The sequence below is a fragment of the Scyliorhinus torazame genome, chromosome 23 (assembly GCF_047496885.1).
Source record: "Scyliorhinus torazame isolate Kashiwa2021f chromosome 23, sScyTor2.1, whole genome shotgun sequence".
NCBI classification, from domain to species: domain Eukaryota; kingdom Metazoa; phylum Chordata; class Chondrichthyes; order Carcharhiniformes; family Scyliorhinidae; genus Scyliorhinus; species Scyliorhinus torazame.
In genome coordinates this window covers 38,388,355-38,401,590 of record NC_092729.1, presented here as the reverse complement: position 1 = coordinate 38,401,590, position 13,236 = coordinate 38,388,355, and the positions used below count along the sequence as shown (strand labels likewise).

General features: G+C 59.3%; 1 protein-coding gene across 1 annotated transcript in view; it reads right to left on the bottom strand.

Annotated features, from left to right (window-relative positions):
* The window catches only part of LOC140399548 (protein tweety homolog 1-A-like), a 104,781-nt gene that overhangs the window by 72,942 nt on the left and 18,603 nt on the right, over positions 1–13,236 (bottom strand). The gene's annotated exons all lie outside the window — the stretch shown is intronic.

Below are 13,236 nucleotides of genomic sequence, written 5' to 3'. Positions count from 1 at the left end.
TGACACGGGGAGAAGGTGTGTATGTGGGGATTGAGGGATACGGGGAGAAGGTGTGTAGGTGGGGATTGAGGGACACAGGGAGAAGGTGGGTAGGTGGGGATTGAGGGATACGGGGTGAAGGTGGGTAGGTGGCGATTGAGGGATACGGGGAGAAGGTGGGTAGGTGGGGGATTGAGGGATACGGGGAGAAGGTGGGTAGGTGGCGATTGAGGAATACGGGGAGAAGGTGGGTAGGTGGGGGATTGAGGGATACGGGGAGAAGGTGGGTAGGTGGGGGATTGAGGGATACGTTGAGAAGGTGTGTAGGTGGGGATTGAGGGATACGGGGAGAAGGTGGGTAGGTGGGGATTGAGGGATAAGGGGAGAAGGTGGGGAGGTGGGGGATTGAGGGATACGGGGAGAAGGTGGGTAGGTGGGGGATTGAGGGATACGGGGAGAAGGTGGGTAGGTGGGGGATTGAGGGATACGGGGAGAAGGTGTATAGGTGGGGATTGAGGGATACGGGGAGAAGGTGGGTAGGTGGGGATTGAGGGATATGGGGAGAAGGTGGGGAGGTGGGGGATTAAGGGATACGGGGAGAAGGTGGGTAGGTAGGGGATTGAGGGATACGGGGTGAAGGTGGGTAGGCGGGGGATTGAGGGATACGGGGAGAAGGTGGGGAGGTGGGGATTGAGGGATACGGGGAGAAGGTGGGTAGGCTGGGGATTGAGGGATACGGGGAGAAGGTGGGTAGGCTGGGGATTGAGGGAGATGGGGAGAAGGTGGGTAGGTGGGGGATTGAGGGATACGGGGAGAAGGTGGGTAGGTGGGGATTGAGGGATACGGGGAGAAGGTGGGTAGGTGGGGGATTGAGGGATACGGGGAGAAGGTGGGTAGGTGGGGGATTGAGGGATACGGGGAGAATGTGGGTAGGTGGGGGATTGAGGGATACGGGGAGAATGTGGGTAGGTGGGGATTGAGGGATACGGGGAGAAGGTGTGTAGGTGGGGATTGAGGGACACGGGGAGAAGGTGGGTAGGCTGGGGATTGAGGGATACGGGGAGAAGGTGGGTAGGCTGGGGTTTGAGGGAGATGGGGAGAAGGTGGGTAGGTGGGGGATAGAGGGATACGGGGAGAAGGTGGGTAGGTGGGGGATTGAGTGATACGGGGTGAAGGTGGGTAGGTGAGGGATTGAGGGATACGGGGAGAAGGTGGGCAGGTGAAGGATTGAGGGATATGGGGAGAAGGTGGGTTGGTGGGGGATTGAGGAATACGGGGAGAAGGTGGGTAGGTGGGGGATTGAGGGAAACGGGGAGAAGGTGGGTAGGTGGGGGATTGAGTGATACGGGGAGAAGGTGGGTAGGTGGGGGATTGAGGGATACGGGGAGATTGTGGGTAGGTGGGGGATTGAGGGATACGGGGAGAAGGTGGGTAGGTGGGGATTGAGGGATACGGGGAGAAGATGGGTAGGTGGGGATTGAGGGATACGGGGAGAAGGTGGGTAGGTGGGGATTGAGTGATACGGGGAGAAGGTGGGTAGGTGGGGATTGAGGGATACGGGGAGAAGGTGGGTAGGTGGGGGATTGAGGGATACGGGGAGAAGGTGGATAGGTGGGGGATTGAGGGATACGGGGAGAAGATGGGGAGTGGGGATTGAGGGATATGGGGAGAAGGTGGGTAGGTGGGGATTGAGGGATACGGGGAGAAGTTGGGTAGGTGTGGGATCGAGGGATACGGGGAGAAGGTGGGTAGGTGGGGGATTGAGGGATACGGGGAGAAGGTGGGTAGGTGGGGGATTGAGTGATACGGGGAGAAGGTGGGTAGGTGGGGGATTGAGGGATACGGGGAGAAGGTGGGGAGGTAGGGGATTGAGGGATACGGGGAGAAGGATGGGAGGTGGGGATTGAGGGATACGGGGAGAAGGTGGGTAGATGAGAGATTGAGGGATACGGGGAGAAGGTGGGTAGGTGGGGATTGAGGGATACGGCGAGAAGGTGGGTAGGTGGGGTATTGAGGGATACGGGGAGAAGGTGGGTACGTGGGGGATTGAGGGATACGGGGAGAAGGTGGGTAGGTGGCGATTGAGGGATACGGGGAGAAGGTGGGTAGGTGGGGGATTGAGGGATACGGGGAGAAGGTGGGTAGGTGGGGATTGAGGGATACGGGGAGAAGGTGGGTAGGTGGGGGATTGAAGGATACGTGGAGAAGGTGGTTAAGTGGGGATTGAGGGATACGGGGAGAAGGTGGGTAGGTGGGGATTGAGGGATACGGGGAGAAGGTGGGTAGGTGGGGATTGAGGGATACGGGGAGAAGGTGTGTAGGTGGGGATTGAGGGACACGGGGAGAAGGTGTGTATGTGGGGATTGAGGGATACGGGGAGAAGGTGTGTAGGTGGGGATTGAGGGACACAGGGAGAAGGTGGGTAGGTGGGGATTGAGGGATACGGGGAGAAGGTGGGTAGGTGGCGATTGAGGGATACGGGGAGAAGGTGGGTAGGTGGGGGATTGAGGGATACGGGGAGAAGGTGGGTAGGTGGGGGATTGAGGGATACGGGGAGAAGGTGTGTAGGTGGGGATTGAGGGATACGGGGAGAAGGTGGGTAGGTGGGGATTGAGGGATACGGGGAGAAGGTGGGGAGGTGGGGGATTGAGGGATACGGGGAGAAGGTGGGTAGGTGGGGGATTGAGGGATACGGGGAGAAGGTGGGTAGGTGGGGGATTGAGGGATACGGGGAGAAGGTGTGTAGGTGGGGATTGAGGGATACGGGGAGAAGGTGGGTAGGTGGGGATTGAGGGATACGGGGAGAAGGTGGGGAGGTGGGGGATTGAGGGATACGGGGAGAAGGTGGGTAGGTGGGGGATTGAGGGATACGGGGAGAAGGTGGGTAGGTGGTGGATTGAGGGAGACGGGGAGAAGGTGGGTAGGTGGAGATTGAGGGATACGGGGAGAAGGTGGTTAGGTGCGGATTGAGGGATACGGGGAGAAGGTGGGTAGGTGGAGGATTGAGGGACACGGGGAGAAGGTGTGTATGTGGGGATTGAGGGATAAGGGGAGAAGGTGTGTAGGTGGGGATTGAGGGACACAGGGAGAAGGTGGGTAGGTGGGGATTGAGGGATACGGGGAGAATGTGTGTCGGTGGGGATTGAGGGATACGGGGAGAAGGTGGGTAGGTGGGGATTGAGGGATACGGGGAGAAGGTGGAGAGGTGGGGGATTGAGGGATACGGGGAGAAGGTGGGTAGGTGGGGGATTGAGGGATACGGGGAGAAGGTGGGTAGGTGGTGGATTGAGGGAGACGGGGAGAAGGTGGGTAGGTGGGGGATTGAGGGAGACGGGGAGAAGGTGGGTAGGTGGAGATTGAGGGATACGGGGAGAAGGTGGGTTGGTGGGTTATTGATGGAGACGGGGAGAAGGTGGGTAGGTGGGGGATTGAGGGATATGGGGAGAAGGTGGGTAGGCGGGGAATTGAGGGATACGGGGAGAAGGTGGGTAGGTGGGGATTAAGGGAGATGGGGAGAAGGTCGGTAGGTGGTGGATTGAGGGATACGGGGAGAAGGTGGGTAGGTGGGGGATTGAGGGATACGGGGAGAAGGTGGGTAGGTGGGGGATTGAGGGATACGGGGAGAAGGTGGGTAGGTGGGGGATTGAGGGATACGGGGAGAAGGTGGGTAGGCTGGGGATTGAGGGAGATGGGGAGAAGGTGGGTAGGTGGGGGATTGAGGGATACGGGGAGAAGGTGGGTAGGCTGGGGATTGAGGGAGATGGGGAGAAGGTGGGTAGGTGGGGGATTGAGGGATACGGGGAGAAGGTGGGTAGGCTGGGGATTGAGGGATACGGGGAGAAGGTGGGTAGGCTGGGGATTGAGGGAGATGGGGAGAAGGTGGGTAGGTGGGGGATTGAGGGATACGGGGAGAAGGTGGGTAGGTGGGGATTGAGGGATACGGGGAGAAGGTGGGTAGGTGGGGGATTGAGGGATACGGGGAGAAGGTGGGTAGGTGGGGGATTGAGGGATACGGGGAGAAGGTGGGTAGGTGGGGGATTGAGGGATACGGGGAGAATGTGGGTAGGTGGGGATTGAGGGATACGGGGAGAAGGTGTGTAGGTGGGGATTGAGGGACACGGGGAGAAGGTGGGTAGGCTGGGGATTGAGGGATACGGGGAGAAGGTGGGTAGGCTGGGGATTGAGGGAGATGGGGAGAAGGTGGGTAGGTGGGGGATAGAGGGATACGGGGAGAAGGTGGGTAGGTGGGGGATTGAGTGATACGGGGTGAAGGTGGGTAGGTGAGGGATTGAGGGATACGGGGAGAAGGTGGGCAGGTGAGGGATTGAGGGATATGGGGAGAAGGTGGGTTGGTGGGGGATTGAGGAATACGGGGAGAAGGTGGGTAGGTGGGGGATTGAGGGAAACGGGGAGAAGGTGGGTAGATGGGGGATTGAGTGATACGGGGAGAAGGTGGGTAGGTGGGGGATTGAGGGATACGGGGAGATTATGGGTAGGTGGGGGATTGAGGGATACGGGGAGAAGGTGGGTAGGTGGGGATTGAGGGATACGGGGAGAAGGTGGGTAGGTGGGGATTGAGGGATACGGGGAGAAGGTGGGTAGGTGGGGATTGAGTGATACGGGGAGAAGGTGGGTAGGTGGGGATTGAGGGATACGGGGAGAAGGTGGGTAGGTGGGGGATTGAGGGATACGGGGAGAAGGTGGGTAGTGGGGATTGAGGGATATGGGGAGAAGGTGGGTAGGTGGGGATTGAGGGATACGGGGAGAAGTTGGGTAGGTGTGGGATCGAGGGATACGGGGAGAAGGTGGGTAGGTGGGGGATTGAGGGATACGGGGAGAAGGTGGGTAGGTGGGGGATTGAGTGATACGGGGAGAAGGTGGGTAGGTGGGGGATTGAGCGATACGGGGAGAAGGTGGGGAGGTGGGGGATTGAGGGATACGGGGAGAAGGATGGGAGGTGGGGATTGAGGGATACGGGGAGAAGGTGGGTAGATGAGAGATTGAGGGATACGGGGAGAAGGTGGGTAGGTGGGGATTGAGGGATACGGCGAGAAGGTGGGTAGGTGGGGTATTGAGGGATACGGGGAGAAGGTGGGTACGTGGGGGATTGAGAGATACGGGGCAGCACGGTAGCCTTGTGGATAGCACAATTGCTTCACAGCTCCAGGGTCCCAGGTTCGATTCCGGCTTGGGTCACTGTCTGTGCGGAGTCTGCACATCCTCCCCGTGTGTGCGTGGGTTTCCTCCGGGTGCTCCGGTTTCCTCCCACAGTCCAAAGATGTGCAGGTTAGGTGGATTCGCCATAATAAAAATTGCCCTTAGTGTCCAAAATTGCCCTTAGTGTTGGGTGGGGTTACTGGGTTATGGGGATAGGGTGGCGGTGTTGACCTTGGGTAGGGTGGTCTTTCCAAGAGCCGGTGCAGACTCGATGGGCCGAATGGCCTCCTTCTGCACTGTAAATTCTATGATCTATGAAGGTGGGTAGGTGGCGATTGAGTGATACGGGGAGAAGGTGGGTAGGTGGGGGATTGAGGGATACGGGGAGAAGGTGGGTAGATGGTGGATTGAGGGATACGGGGAGAAGGTGGGTAGGTGGGGATTGAGGGATACGGGGAGAAGGTGGGTAGGTGGGGGATTGAAGGATACGTGGAGAAGGTGGGTAAGTGGGGATTGAGGGATACGGGGCGAAGTTGGGTAGGTGGGGGATACGGGGAGAAGGTGGGTAGGTGGGCGATTGAGGGATACAGGGAGAAGGTGGGTAGGTGGGGATTGAGGGATACTGGGAGGAGGTGGGTAGGTGGGGGATTGAGGGATACGGGGAGAAGGTGGGTAGGTGAGGATTGAGGGATACGGGGAGAAGGTGTGTAGGTGGGGATTGAGGGATACAGGGAGAAGGTGGGTAGGTGGGGATTGAGGGATACGGGGAGAAGGTGGGTAGGTGGCGATTGAGGGATACGGGGAGAAGGTGGGTAGGTGGGGGATTGAGGGATACGGGGAGAAGGTGGGTAGGTGGGGATTGAGGGACACAGGGAGAAGGTGGGTAGGTGGGGATTGAGGGATACGGGGAGAAGGTGGGTAGGTGGCGATTGAGGGATACGGGGAGAACGTGGGTATGTGGGGATTGAGGGATACGGGGAGAAGGTGTGTAGGTGGGGATTGAGGGACACAGGGAGAAGGTGGGTAGGTGGGGATTGAGGGATACGGGGAGAAGGTGGGTAGGTGGCGATTGAGGGATACGGGGAGAAGGTGGGTAGGTGGGGGATTGAGGGATACGGGGAGAAGGTGGGTAGGTGGGGGATTGAGGGATACGGGGAGAAGGTGTGTAGGTGGGGATTGAGGGATACGGGGAGAAGGTGGGTAGGTGGGGATTGAGGGATACGGGGAGAAGGTGGGGAGGTGGGGGATTGAGGGATACGGGGAGAAGGTGGGTAGGTGGGGGATTGAGGGATACGGGGAGAAGGTGGGTAGGTGGTGGATTGAGGGAGACGGGGAGAAGGTGGGTAGGTGGAGATTGAGGGATACGGGGAGAAGGTGGGTAGGTGGGGGATTGAGGGAGACCGGGAGAAGGTGGGTAGGTGGGAGATTGAGGGATACGGGGAGAAGGTGGGTAGGTGGAGGATTGAGGGATACGGGGAGAAGGTGGGTAGGTGGGGGATTGAGGGATACGGGGAGAAGGTGGGTAGGTGGTGGATTGAGGGAGACGGGGAGAAGGTGGGTAGGTGGAGATTGAGGGATACGGGGAGAAGGTGGGTAGGTGGGGGATTGAGGGAGACCGGGAGAAGGTGGGTAGGTGGGAGATTGAGGGATACGGGGAAAAGGTGGGTAGGTGGAGGATTGAGGGACACGGGGAGAAGGTGTGTATGTGGGGATTGAGGGATAAGGGGAGAAGGTGTGTAGGTGGAGGATTGAGGGAGACGGGGAGAATGTGGGTAGGTGGAGATTGAGGGATACGGTGCGAAGGTGGGTAGGTGGGGGATTGAGGGATACGGGGAGAATGTGGGTAGGTGGAGATTGAGGGATACGGGGAGAAGGTGGGTAGGTGGGGATTGAGGAATACGGGGAGAAGGTGGGTAGGTGGGGGTTTGAGGGATACGGGGAGAAGGTGGGTAGGTGGGGGATTGAGGGATACGGGGAGAAGGTGGGGAGGTGGGGGATTGAGGGAGACGGGGAGAAGGTGGGTTGGTGGGGGAGTGAGGGATACGGGGAGAAGGTGGGTAGGTGGGAATTGAGGGGTACGTGGAGAAGGTGGGTAGGTGGGGATTAAGGGAGATGGGGAGAAGGTGGGTAGGTGGTGGATTGAGGGATACGGGGAGAAGGTGGGTAGGTGGGGGATTGAGGGATACGGGGAGAAGGTGGGTAGGTGGGGGATTGAGGGAGATGGGGAGAAGGTCGGTAGGTGGTGGATTGAGGGATATGGGGAGAAGGTGGGTAGGTGGGGGATTGAGGGATATGGGGAGAAGGTGGGTAGGTGGGTAGGTGGGGGATTAAGGTATACGGGGAGAAGGTGGGTAGGTGGGGGATTGAGGGATATGGGGAGAAGGTGGGTAGGTGGGGGATTGAGTGATACGGGGAGAATGTGGGTAGGTGGGGATTGAGGGAGACAGGGAGAAGGCGGGTAGGTGGGGGATTGAGGTATACGGGGAGAAGGTGGGTAGGTGGGGGATTGAGGGATACGGGGAGAAGGTGTGTAGGTGGGGATTGAGGGACACAGGGAGAAGGTGGGTAGGTGGGGATTGAGGGATACGGGGAGAAGGTGGGTAGGTGGCGATTGAGGGATACGGGGAGAAGGTGGGTAGGTGGGGGATTGAGGGATACGGGGAGAAGTAGGGTAGGTGGGGGATTGAGGGATACGGGGAGAAGGTGTGTAGGTGGGGATTGAGGGATACGGGGAGAAGGTGGGTAGGTGGGGGATTGAGGGATACGGGGAGAAGGTGTGTAGGTGGGGATTGAGGGATACGGGGAGAAGGTGGGTAGGTGGGGATTGAGGGATACGGGGAGAAGGTGGGGAGGTGGGGGATTGAGGGATACGGGGAGAAGGTGGGTAGGTGGGGGATTGAGGGATACGGGGAGAAGGTGGGTAGGTGGTGGATTGAGTTGACGGGGAGAAGGTGGGTAGGTGGAGATTGAGGGATACGGGGAGAAGGTGGTTAGGTGGGGGATTGAGGGAGACCGGGAGAAGGTGGGTAGGTGGGAGATTGAGGGATACGGGCAGAAGGTGGGTAGGTGGGGATTGAGGGATACGGGGAGAAGGTGGGTAGGTGGAGGATTGAGGGACACGGGGAGAAGGTGTGTATGTGGGGATTGAGGGATAAGGGGAGAAGGTGTGTAGGTGGGGATTGAGGGACACAGGGAGAAGGTGGGTAGGTGGGGATTGAGGGATACGGGGAGAATGTGTGTCGGTGGGGATTGAGGGATACGGGGAGAAGGTGGGTAGGTGGGGATTGAGGGATACGGGGAGAAGGTGGAGAGGTGGGGGATTGAGGGATACGGGGAGAAGGTGGGTAGGTGGGGGATTGAGGGATACGGGGAGAAGGTGGGTAGGTGGGGGATTGAGGGATATGGGGAGAAGGTGGGTAGGCGGGGAATTGAGGGATACGGGGAGAAGGTGGGTAGGTGGGGATTAAGGGAGATGGGGAGAAGGTCGGTAGGTGGTGGATTGAGGGATACGGGGAGAAGGTGGGTAGGTGGGGGATTGAGGGATACGGGGAGAAGGTGGGTAGGTGGGGGATTGAGGGATACGGGGAGAAGGTGGGTAGGTGGGGGATTGAGGGATACGGGGAGAAGGTGGGTAGGCTGGGGATTGAGGGAGATGGGGAGAAGGTGGGTAGGTGGGGGATTGAGGGATACGGGGAGAAGGTGGGTAGGCTGGGGATTGAGGGAGATGGGGAGAAGGTGGGTAGGTGGGGGATTGAGGGATACGGGGAGAAGGTGGGTAGGCTGGGGGTTGAGGGATACGGGGAGAAGGTGGGTAGGCTGGGAATTGAGGGAGATGGGGAGAAGGTGGGTAGGTGGGGGATTGAGGGATGCGGGGAGAAGGTGGGTAGGTGGGGATTGAGGGATACGGGGAGAAGGTGGGTAGGTGGGGGATTGAGGGATACGGGGAGAAGGTGGGTAGGTGGGGGATTGAGGGATACGGGGAGAAGGTGGGTAGGTGGGGGATTGAGGGATACGGGGAGAATGTGGGTAGGTGGGGATTGAGGGATACGGGGAGAAGGTGGGTAGGTGGGGGATTGAGGGATACGGGGAGAAGGTGTGTAGGTGGGGATTGAGGGACACGGGGAGAAGGTGGGTAGGCTGGGGATTGAGGGATACGGGGAGAAGGTGGGTAGGCTGGGGATTGAGGGAGATGGGGAGAAGGTGGGTAGGTGGGGGATAGAGGGATACGGGGAGAAGGTGGGTAGGTGGGGGATTGAGTGATACGGGGTGAAGGTGGGTAGGTGACGGATTGAGGGATACGGGAAGAAGGTGGGCAGGTGAGGGATTGAGGGATACGGGGAGTAGGTGGGTTGGTGGGGGATTGAGGAATACGGGGAGAAGGTGGGTAGGTGGGGGATTGAGGGAAACGGGGAGAAGGTGGGTAGATGGGGGATTGAGTGATACGGGGAGAAGGTGGGTAGGTGGGGGATTGAGGGATACGGGGAGATTGTGGGTAGGTGGGGGATTGAGGGATACGGGGAGAAGGTGGGTAGGTGGGGATTGAGGGATACGGGGAGAAGGTCGGTTGGTGGGGGATTGAGGAATACGGGGAGAAGGTGGGTAGGTGGGGGATTGAGGGAAACGGGGAGAAGGTGGGTAGATGGGGGATTGAGTGATACGGGGAGAAGGTGGGTAGGTGGGGGATTGAGGGATACGGGGAGATTGTGGGTAGGTGGGGGATTGAGGGATACGGGGAGAAGGTGGGTAGGTGGGGATTGAGGGATACGGGGAGAAGGTGGGTAGGTGGGGATTGAGGGATACGGGGAGAAGGTGGGTAGGTGGGGATTGAGTGATACGGGGAGAAGGTGGGTAGGTGGAGATTGAGGGATACGGGGAGAAGGTGGGTAGGTGGGGGATTGAGGGAGACCGGGAGAAGGTGGGTAGGTTGGAGATTGAGGGATACGGGGAGAAGGTGGGTAGGTGGAGGATTGAGGGATACGGGGAGAAGGTGGGTAGGTGGGGGATTGAGGGATACGGGGAGAAGGTGGGTAGGTGGTGGATTGAGGGAGACGGGGAGAAGGTGGGTAGGTGGAGATTGAGGGATACGGGGAGAAGGTGGGTAGGTGGGGGATTGAGGGAGACCGGGAGAAGGTGGGTAGGTGGGAGATTGAGGGATACGGGGAGAAGGTGGGTAGGTGGAGGATTGAGGGACACGGGGAGAAGGTGTGTATGTGGGGATTGAGGGATAAGGGGAGAAGGTGTGTAGGTGGAGGATTGAGGGAGACGGGGAGAATGTGGGTAGGTGGAGATTGAGGGATACGGTGCGAAGTTGGGTAGGTGGGGGATTGAGGGATACGGGGAGAATGTGGGTAGGTGGAGATTGAGGGATACGGGGAGAAGGTGGGTAGGTGGGGATTGAGGAATACGGGGAGAAGGTGGGTAGGTGGGGGTTTGAGGGATACGGGGAGAAGGTGGGTAGGTGGGGGATTGAGGGATACGGGGAGAAGGTGGGGAGGTGGGGGATTGAGGGAGACGGGGAGAAGGTGGGTAGGTGGGAGATTGAGGGATACGGGGAGAAGGTGGGTTGGTGGGGGAGTGAGGGATACGGGGAGAAGGTGGGTAGGTGGGAATTGAGGGGTACGTGGAGAAGGTGGGTAGGTGGGGATTAAGGGAGATGGGGAGAAGGTGGGTAGGTGGTGGATTGAGGGATACGGGGAGAAGGTGGGTAGGTGGGGGATTGAGGGATACGGGGAGAAGGTGGGTAGGTGGGGGATTGAGGGAGATGGGGAGAAGGTCGGTAGGTGGTGGATTGAGGGATATGGGGAGAAGGTGGGTAGGTGGGGGATTGAGGGATATGGGGAGAAGGTGGGTAGGTGGGTAGGTGGGGGATTAAGGGATACGGGGAGAAGGTGGGTAGGTGGGGGATTGAGGGATATGGGGAGAAGGTGGGTAGGTGGTTGATTGAGTGATACGGGGAGAATGTGGGTAGGTGGGGATTGAGGGAGACAGGGAGAAGGCGGGTAGGTGGGGGATTGAGGTATACGGGGAGAAGGTGGGTAGGTGGGGGATTGAGGGACACAGGGAGAAGGTGGGTAGGTGGGGATTGAGGGATACGGGGAGAAGGTGGGTAGGTGGCGATTGAGGGATACGGGGAGAAGGTGGGTAGGTGGCGATTGAGGGATACGGGGAGAAGGTGGGTAGGTGGGGGATTGAGGGATACGGGGAGAAGTTGGGTAGTTGGTGGATTGAGGGATACTGGGAGAAGGTGGGTAGGTGGGGGATTGAGGGATACTGGGAGAAGGTGGGTAGGTGGTGGATTGAGGGATACTGGGAGAAGGTGGGTAGGTGGGGGAGTGAGGGATAACGGGAGAAGGTGGGTAGGTGGGGGTTTGAGAGATACGGGGAGAAGGTGGGTAGGTGGGGGATTGAGGGGTACGTGGAGAAGGTGGGTAGGTGGGGATTGAGGGATACGGGGAGAAGGTGGGTAGGTGGGGATTGGGGGATACGGGGAGAAGGTGGGTAGGTGGGGATTGAGGGATACGGGGTGAAGGTGGGTAGGTGGGGGATTGAGTGATACGGGGAGAAGTTGGGTAGGTGGGGGATTCAGGGATACGGGGAGAAGGTGGGTAGGTGGGGATTGAGGGATACGGGGTGAAGGTGGGTAGGTGGGGGATTGAGTGATACGGGGAGAAGCTGGGTAGGTGGGGGATTGAGGGATACGGGGAGAAGGTGGGTAGGTGGGGGATTGAGGGATACGGGGAGAAGGTGGGTAGGTGTGGGATTGAGGGATATGGGGAGAAGGTGGGTAGGTGGGGATTGAGGGATACGGGGAGAAGGTGGGTAGGTGTGGGATTGAGGGATACGGGGAGAAGGTGGGTAGGTGGGGATTGAGGGATACGGGGAGAAGGTGGGTAGGTGGGGGATTGAGGGATACGGGGAGAAGGTGGGTAGGTGTGGGATTGAGGGTACGGGGAGAAGGTGGGTAGGTGGGGATTGAGGGATACGGGGAGAAGGTGGGTAGGTGGGGATTGAGGGATACGGGGCGAAGGTGGGTAGGTGGGTGATTGAGAGATACGGGGAGAAGGTGGGTAGGTGGGGGATTGAGGGATACGGGGAGAAGGTGGGTAGGTGGGGGATTGAGGGATACGGGGAGAAGGTGGGTAGGTGGCGATTGAGGGATACGGGGAGAAGTTGGGTAGGTGGGGGATAGAGGGATACGGGGAGAAGGTGGGTAGGTGGGGATTGAGGGATAAGGCGAGAAGGTGGGTCGGTGGGGATTGAGGGATACGGGGAGAAGGTGTGTAGGTGGGGATTGAGGGATACGGGGAGCAGGTGGGTAGGTGGGGATTGAGGGATACGGGGAGAAGGTGGGTAGGTGGGGGATTGAGGGACTCGGGGAGAAGGTGGGTAGGCTGGGGATTGAGGGATACGGGGAGAAGGTGGGTAGGCTGGGGATTGAGGGAGACGGGGAGAAGGTGGCTAGGTGGGGATTGAGGGATACGGGGAGAAGGTGGGTAGGTGGGGGATTGAGGGATATGGGGAGAAGGTGGGTAGGTGGGGGATTGAGGGATACGGGGCGAAGGTGGGTAGATGGGGGATTGAGGGATACGGGGAGAAGGTGGGTAGATGGGGGATTGAGGGATACGGGGAGAAGGCGGGTAGGTGGGGATTGAGGGATACGGGGAGAAGGTGGGTAGGTGGGGATTGTGGGATACGGGGAGAAGGCGGGTAGGTGGGGGATTGAGGGATACGGGGAGAAGGTGGGTAGGTGGGGGATTGAGGGACTCGGGGAGAAGGTGGGTAGGCTGGGGATTGAGGGATACGGGGAGAAGGTGGGTAGGTGGGGATTGAGGGATACGGGGAGAAGGTGGGTATGTGGGGATTGAGGGAGACGGGGAGAAGGTGGGTAGGTGGGGATTGAGGGATACGGGGAGAAGGTGGGTAGGTGGGGGATTGAGGGATATGGGGAGAAGGTGGGTAGGTGGGGGATTGAGGGATACGGGGCGAAGGTGGGTAGATGGGGGATTGAGGGATACGGGGAGAAGGTGGGTAGATGGGGGATTGAGGGATACGGGGAGAAGGCGGGTAGGTGGGGATTGAGGGATACGGGGAGAAGGTGGG